This window comes from Gossypium raimondii, chromosome 5 (assembly GCF_025698545.1).
Source record: "Gossypium raimondii isolate GPD5lz chromosome 5, ASM2569854v1, whole genome shotgun sequence".
NCBI classification, from domain to species: domain Eukaryota; kingdom Viridiplantae; phylum Streptophyta; class Magnoliopsida; order Malvales; family Malvaceae; genus Gossypium; species Gossypium raimondii.
Window position 1 is genome coordinate 33,442,021 of NC_068569.1, and position 7,138 is coordinate 33,449,158.

The window sequence follows — 7,138 nt, forward strand, 5'->3', positions numbered from 1 at the left end:
ATTCCAAAACTATCCTCGAAACTTCTAGACCAATTTCGAGATGTGACAAAGAGAACCAAGAAGCCTAAAGACTTATCTAAGTTTAAGTGTTTTTTCTGCAACAAAAAATGAGCCCTTCAAGGCAAACTGCAAAGAGTGGAAGGATTATCTGACCACTAAAGGCAAATTTATGAAACTCTTTATGATGGAAGCTTATTTAGTGGAAGATTCAATACATCACTAGGTTATTGATTATGGACCCACTAATCATGTGTGCGTTTCTCTACAGGGGTTTGAGGAGACGAAAGATCTCAAAAATAAGAGTCTATCGTTGCGGATCGAAAATGAGACAACTATGGCAGCTGAAGTAGTGGGAGACGTATATCTTTGTTTTGATGATTTTAGGAAGATTATTTTGAAAGACATTTTCTGTGTACCAAGTTTCAAAAGAAACTCGATTTCTGTTGCATGTTTCTATAAAAAGGCTTGTCTTTGATTTTTTATAAATATATATTTATTAAAATTATATATAATTTTTCTAATAAAGTAATTTTAGAATAAAATTAATTAATCAATAAATTAAATTAATTATGCTTTTTTAATTACTCTAAATAAAATTAGAAAATATAACATTATAAATACTAAATAGATGAAAATTGATATAAATAACATAAATGTTGAAGAAGTTTGTAGCTTTTTACACATATCTCAAACGTGGGAAATTTTTATATGCCACCTTTATAATTTTTAGTAAACTTTATTATTTCTCTTAGACATTGAAAGTTGAACCTCTTAGCATGAAAATTCAATATAAGGATTTTGCATTTTCACATAATGTCATTTATTACAGATAGGAAAGAAGTTATAGAACATAAATTAAAAATAATATAACGATTGAAAAGATAAAACATGCAAAAAAAAAAGGAAAACTGTCATGTTAAGTTCTTAGAAATATAAATAATTATACACACAAATTTCGAGTTGGATAAAAGACCCAAAATTTGAAGCAATTCAAAGAAATTGTATTTATGAAATTATGAGTTCCAATATCTGGATTTCTTGATTACAAAGAAAATTCCTTTGATTCTTTTTTTCAATGGAGTTTTGATCCTAGAGTCGTTTAGACTTTGTAACCTCCCAAAATTTCTAATGTTGGAATTCTTATCATACAAGTGATCGAGTAAATAAAATTTTGAGTACGAATATCGCTTAAGGTGAAATTTTATTAATTAAATATGATATTAGGAAAGACATTAGAAATTGAATTGAAGTCCTATAACAATTTGATTTTCTTCGGTATTAGAAAAGTTAGTTTTGGGGTTGAATTTATTAAATTGAGCTATCCAAACAATTTTAAATCGAGAAGTTTATGAGACAAACATGAAATTTGAAATTATAATATTTAAGTAATTATTGAGATAAGTTAGTAATTATTTTATAAGGATTAAATTGAGAGTGACCTAAGCTAGGGAGATTATATTAGAATTTAAGCAAGTCTTTGAAATGCTATTAAACCAAGATCTTGTTCGCAATTAAACCATGCTTAATTAAGGTTATTGGGTGAACATGATCTCACCTATTAATCTCCATTGTTTTTCTTCTTGTGCTTAATCACTACCTTGGATGCATATCAATTAAAGATTAATTTAGCTAAATATATATGAGTGAGAGAAAGAGAGAGAAGCTAAGCACTTGAGCTTATTTCATCATTCTTCTCCAATGGCAAAAGCAAAGGAAAATTGGGAAACTATTACACACTTCCAACACCATTTCGCGAATTACTTACCAGGTTTGAGACCATTTTCTTTTGAATTTTTGTTAAGATACTTAATCTATAATGGTAGTTGATCATATCCCATACCTTAGGGATTTGAATTGTTAGATTTTTAGCTAGTAAACTTGTTGTGGTACTCACCTCTACCCGATTCTCAGACTAACCTAGTTCCCATACCAAACCACAATCGATTAGCTCCCATACCAACCCACAACCTGACCAACATGTCTAGATCATTGATATATAGTTTGCCACCATGCAATTTGCCTACATGGGTTCGCATCACCATGCAAGCGAACCCCTACTCAGGACACACATGTTCACCCTATAGTAGGATATGTGTTGACCTGCATGGGGCCTACCTAATCCCAGAACATCAAATCATGGAACCGTGCCATATAAATAGGAAATTGGCTTCCATGAGGAGGACATACACAGAAACACTCAACAATTTGGCATTGTGAACGTAGACTTCCAATAATTAGAAAAATTAGAGAAAAGATGACTCACCTTAACGAGAATTTCCCTAGCAACTTCCCATTAGATCAAGTTGGAGGCTCTAACACCAACAATCAACCTCGAGAGATGAACCACTATGCTGACTGGTTTTCTGATCAACCAAAAACATTAGGTAAATTAGGCTAAGAAGGTTCCTCTAATTGTTTTGATCTCAATGTTCCTTCTGGTCAGAGGCTATCCTTTCTATTTGATTATGTGGCATCACCACAACAATTATTTGGTTTACAAGAGCAGCTACAACTAATGAAAGAACAAATGATGCAGCAGAGTACCAGGATCGAGCAACAATAGTTGTTTCACTAGGAGTTGCTAAGATTGAATGAAGAATTGAGGAGAAATATGCAATTCGACCATTTTGATCTCTAAGACAATGTTGCATCTCTCTAGGAGGGGGCTGTTGGAGCACATACAAAGCGGTCAAAAAATTAGACGGACGCTTTATGTTGAGATGTATAGGCATTGCATCCCGATGTGTAAGACATGGATTGGTTTTTTTTCGTCTCTAGAGGTCGTAGTTATGGATTGCCATCAAAATTCAAAGTATCAAAGGAGATGTTTGAAGGTAAAAAGGACCCAAGAGCACATCTCATGCAATACAATGATTACATGAATGTGTTGAGAGCTTTTAATATGTCGAAGTGTAAGGCTTTCTCGAGAACTTTTAGGGGAAGCACGAAACATTATTATTTGTCATTGTTGCAAGGTTCCATTCAAAGCTTCTTACAGTTAGGTCAGATTTTTTTGAGTAGGTTCCATGCCCATTAAACTATAATGAGTACCCTAATAGGTTTAATGTTAGTGAGGCAGAGGGAAGGATTATGTTAAGCGCTTCCATGCAGCTACGTTGAACACAAATAATTTAAGAAATCATTGGGCTATTGATGCCTGCATTATAGGAGTTCAAAATGAGCATGTTCAATAATCAAAACCCCTTTAATGCTTGGTGTACCTATATTTTTAACCAAGTGAGAAGCTTAGGAATTTTTTCGAATCCACCTCCCATACGGCCTAGTTAGTTGAGGTATAGTTCAAGGGATAGATGTAGTTTTCATAATGATAGGGGACACAAGAAAGAGGACTATTTATGTTTGAAGGATGTCATAGAGGAGGATGTCAGAACAACGAACTAAAGGACTTTGTAGCACAGGAAGCTTCGACATCAGGGCAAGTAGAAGATCAAGGGTGCAATACTTGTTATAATTGGTACGGATGAAGAGTGGATGACGTCCAACACAAAGAGGAATGCGCATCTCAGGAGTGTGATATCCATTAATTCGCCTAAAAGACTGGGACAACAAGAGAAGTGGAAGGTAGAGTTTACTAAGGAAGATGAAGATTCAATTCATGATAAGGAGGGGAACGATCCTATGGTAGTAATAGAAACTATTGTCGGGTTTGAGGTTAAGAGGATTTTGGTTGACAGTGGGAGTGCTATTGAAGTGTTAACTTGGGAAGTATACCAGAATATGGGATTGAAAGAGCTGACTTTGAAAAGGGCAAGCCCTCTGTATAGCTTCGCCAACCATCCGGTCGAAGTCAAATGATGTATCATTTTACTGAGAAGTTGGTGAACATACAAATATGAAGTATGTTCATTTTTTCGCAGTAGACTATCCTATGGCCTACAATGCCATTTTTGGGTTCCCTATTATGAGGATGGCTAAGATGATGATCGCCACTTTCTACATAAAAATAAAATTTCCTACCAAAACAGATGTGGGGCTCATGAGGCTTGATCAATGTTTGGGTAAACAATGTCACATGTTGTTGGTCAAGTAATAAATGTGATGCCAGAGTTTGCAGCAAGTAGCAGCAAGTAGTTTGGATATGAGAAGTGGAGAAAAGGTTCGTAAACCAAAAATAGCATAGGTAATTGAGACTCTTCAATTATTTTATGATGACATGGAAAATATTGTAAGGATTTCTCTGGCATTGGTAGAAGAACGGAAGAGGTACTTTGTGTAGTTTCTGAGATAAAACTTAGATATTTTCACGTGGTCAGTAGCCGATATGCCTAATCTAGACCCGAAGGTGATTTTACATCGGTTGAACATGTGTCCTGATGTTAATCCAGTTAAGCAAAAGCAAAGAAGGATTGCTCCACAGGTTATGGAGGCTATTAGACAGGAAGTAGGAAAGTTACTCTTGGCAGGGCTTATTTGAGAGGTGGCATATCTTGAGTGGGTGTCGAATGTGATCATAGTAAAAAAGGCTAACGAAAAATGAAGGATGTGTAATGATTTAACTAGTTTTAATAAGGCATGCCTAAAGGATAGTTTCCATCTATCCTACATTGACAGGTTAGTGGATGCTTCAGCAGGCCATAAGTTTATGAGCTTCATGGATGTATTCTCAAGGTACAGTTAGATTTCTATGGCATGAAAGGACTAAGATAAGACTTTCTTTATAAAAAAAGAGGGTTTTTTCTGTTATAGGGTTATGCCTTTTGGTTTAAAGAATGCATGAGTAACATATCATCGACTCGCGAATAAGATTTAAGGAATTGAATGAGAAAACCTAAAGTGACAGTTGATTATGAATACCGAAGCAAGCTAATCACCCATGATCAGATTTGATATATTTTACTTTTTATTTCTCGTGTTTTATTTATCTCTTTATTTTCTTTTATTATAAGTAGTATAGATCATCAAAACCTTTCTTTTATTCTTCATAATGTAATTCAATTAATGTAATAATTAGATCTATTCATGCTTAGGTTAGAATTAATTTAGTGCTCCCCTCCCTTGGGTACGATCCTCTAATTACTCACCTACTCCGTTGTAACTATATTACAACCTAACCCGTATACTTGGGATACCGCCTTTTATATCTTTTGTACAGGATTTCTACTCTGGACGTTGCTATATCCAGAGGCGGTTAAGTTGTTAGCGCCGTTGCAGGGGAGGCAACATCACTATTTTAATTTTAATTTTTGCATATTAATAGAAAATTAGGAAATTTTTAGATTATAGCTACAATTTTATTTTCTTAGTTTCTACTAACCTTTTTTGTTTGGATTTAGTGTATGACTCATAGTAAGGGAACACCTAGAGAGCCAGTCACAGACCTGGAAAGAATAATCAAAAGGAATCGTCGATAGCAACAACAACAACCAATACAGAATCAGCTACCTACTGGAGGTAATTTACCACCATGTGAGAATCCACTATTCGACGAAGCTAACAATAACAAAATAGAAGATCCACTACCACAGCTACCTATAAATATTAACATGGTGTGTAATGAGAGGACCTTAAGGGAATATGCGATACCGAATCTTGATGTGGTTTAAGGGAGTATAACGAGGCCAACCATCACTACCACTAATTTTAAAACCAAGCCAACCATGATCTAGATGATCTAGAATAATCTGTAGTTTCTAGGAACAATGATAGAAGACTCGAGTCAGCATCTAAAACGGTTTCTCCAGATTTGTGATGCCTTCAAATATAATGGGTTCATCAATGATGCAATTCTTCTTCGGTTTTTCCCCCTTTCATTAATTTATAATGCCTCTTCTTGGTTAGATACGCAGGCACTAGGATCAATCACAACATGGGACGAACTCGCAAGGAAATTCCTACAAAATTTCTTCCCCATTAGTAAGATAGTCCAGCTAAGAAGGGAAATTTTGATGTTCAAACAAATAGAGGGAAAAAAATTTTCCTGAAGCATGGGAGATTTTTAAGACACTAATTCAGAAATGACCACACCATGGATTATCTAAGTGGTTACGATTGTAAATTTTTTACAATGGGTTGGTTATGAACTCAAGGTCAGGATTAGATGGAGCCGTAAGAGGTGCCTTAATGAATAGAACATATAAGGATACATGTGAATTAATAGAAAATATGGCAATGAACTCCTACTAGTTGCCAACTAAAATACACACATATGGCATTAGACCATCTATGGTAAAAGTTGTCCATGAAGATGACAAGTATCAATAGCTAGTGGACAGACTCAATCGCATCGAGTCTGAAAATAGTGCATCATCTATATATGAAAGAGACAAATCGCTCTTCCACTACATCAACAATCCCATCGAGGATGTGAATTACATTGGGAATTGGGGTGGAAATCCCTATTCGAATACATACAATCCCGGATGGAGAGATCACCCATACTTGAGATGGGGAGGTAATCAAGGAGTAGGTAATAGTTCTAACTAAGTTAAAAACATTAACTATCAACCTTCTTATTTATAGAAACCTCAGGAAAGAGCCAACCCAAATGGCCATATTGTATATGGTCAATGCTCGGATCAAATCGAGGGGGAAATACAATCAATAAGAACAAACGTGAAAGAGGTGCAATCTGAGTGCACCAACTTCGCAAAAACATTGACTAAGCTTGAAGATCAGATGAGCCAATTGATGAGCATGATGGGTGATATAAAAAGACAAATTGGCAGAGGTATTCCTAGCAACATCGAAGATAATCCGTAGAGAAGGTAAGGAGCATGTGAAAGCAATCATCCTTCGATCGGGTAAAGTACTGAGTAGCCTGGAGAACCAAACTCAGGAGGTAAATAAGGAGAATATTGATGATCTTCAGGAAGAACCCTTAGAAGATAATGATGAACCAAAATCAGAGGAAGTAGTTGCACCGGTAGTTGAAATAAATAAAGAGACAATTAAAAACCCTACTGTGGCAAAGATACCATTCCCTTCAAGGCTGGAAGAGAAGCAAAAATGGGATGAAGACAAGTTTGTAAGTTTTCTAAACTTGTTTAAAACATTAAATGTCAACCTGCCTTTGATTGAATTAGTTAAGAAAGTTCCTAAGTACACCAAATTTTTAAAGGAAATCATGTCTAGGCATAGGAAAAATGAGCACTTCCTGTAGTGCTATTATTTCTAGACA

General features: G+C 35.2%; 1 non-coding gene across 1 annotated transcript; it reads right to left on the reverse strand.

Annotated features, from left to right (window-relative positions):
* Positions 1-5,886: 5,886 nt before the first annotated feature.
* LOC128041467 (small nucleolar RNA R71) lies at positions 5,887-5,993 on the reverse strand. The gene has a single exon (XR_008196488.1). It is a non-coding gene; the product is annotated as a small nucleolar RNA R71 (small nucleolar RNA).
* Between the last annotated feature and the right edge of the window lie 1,145 nt (positions 5,994-7,138).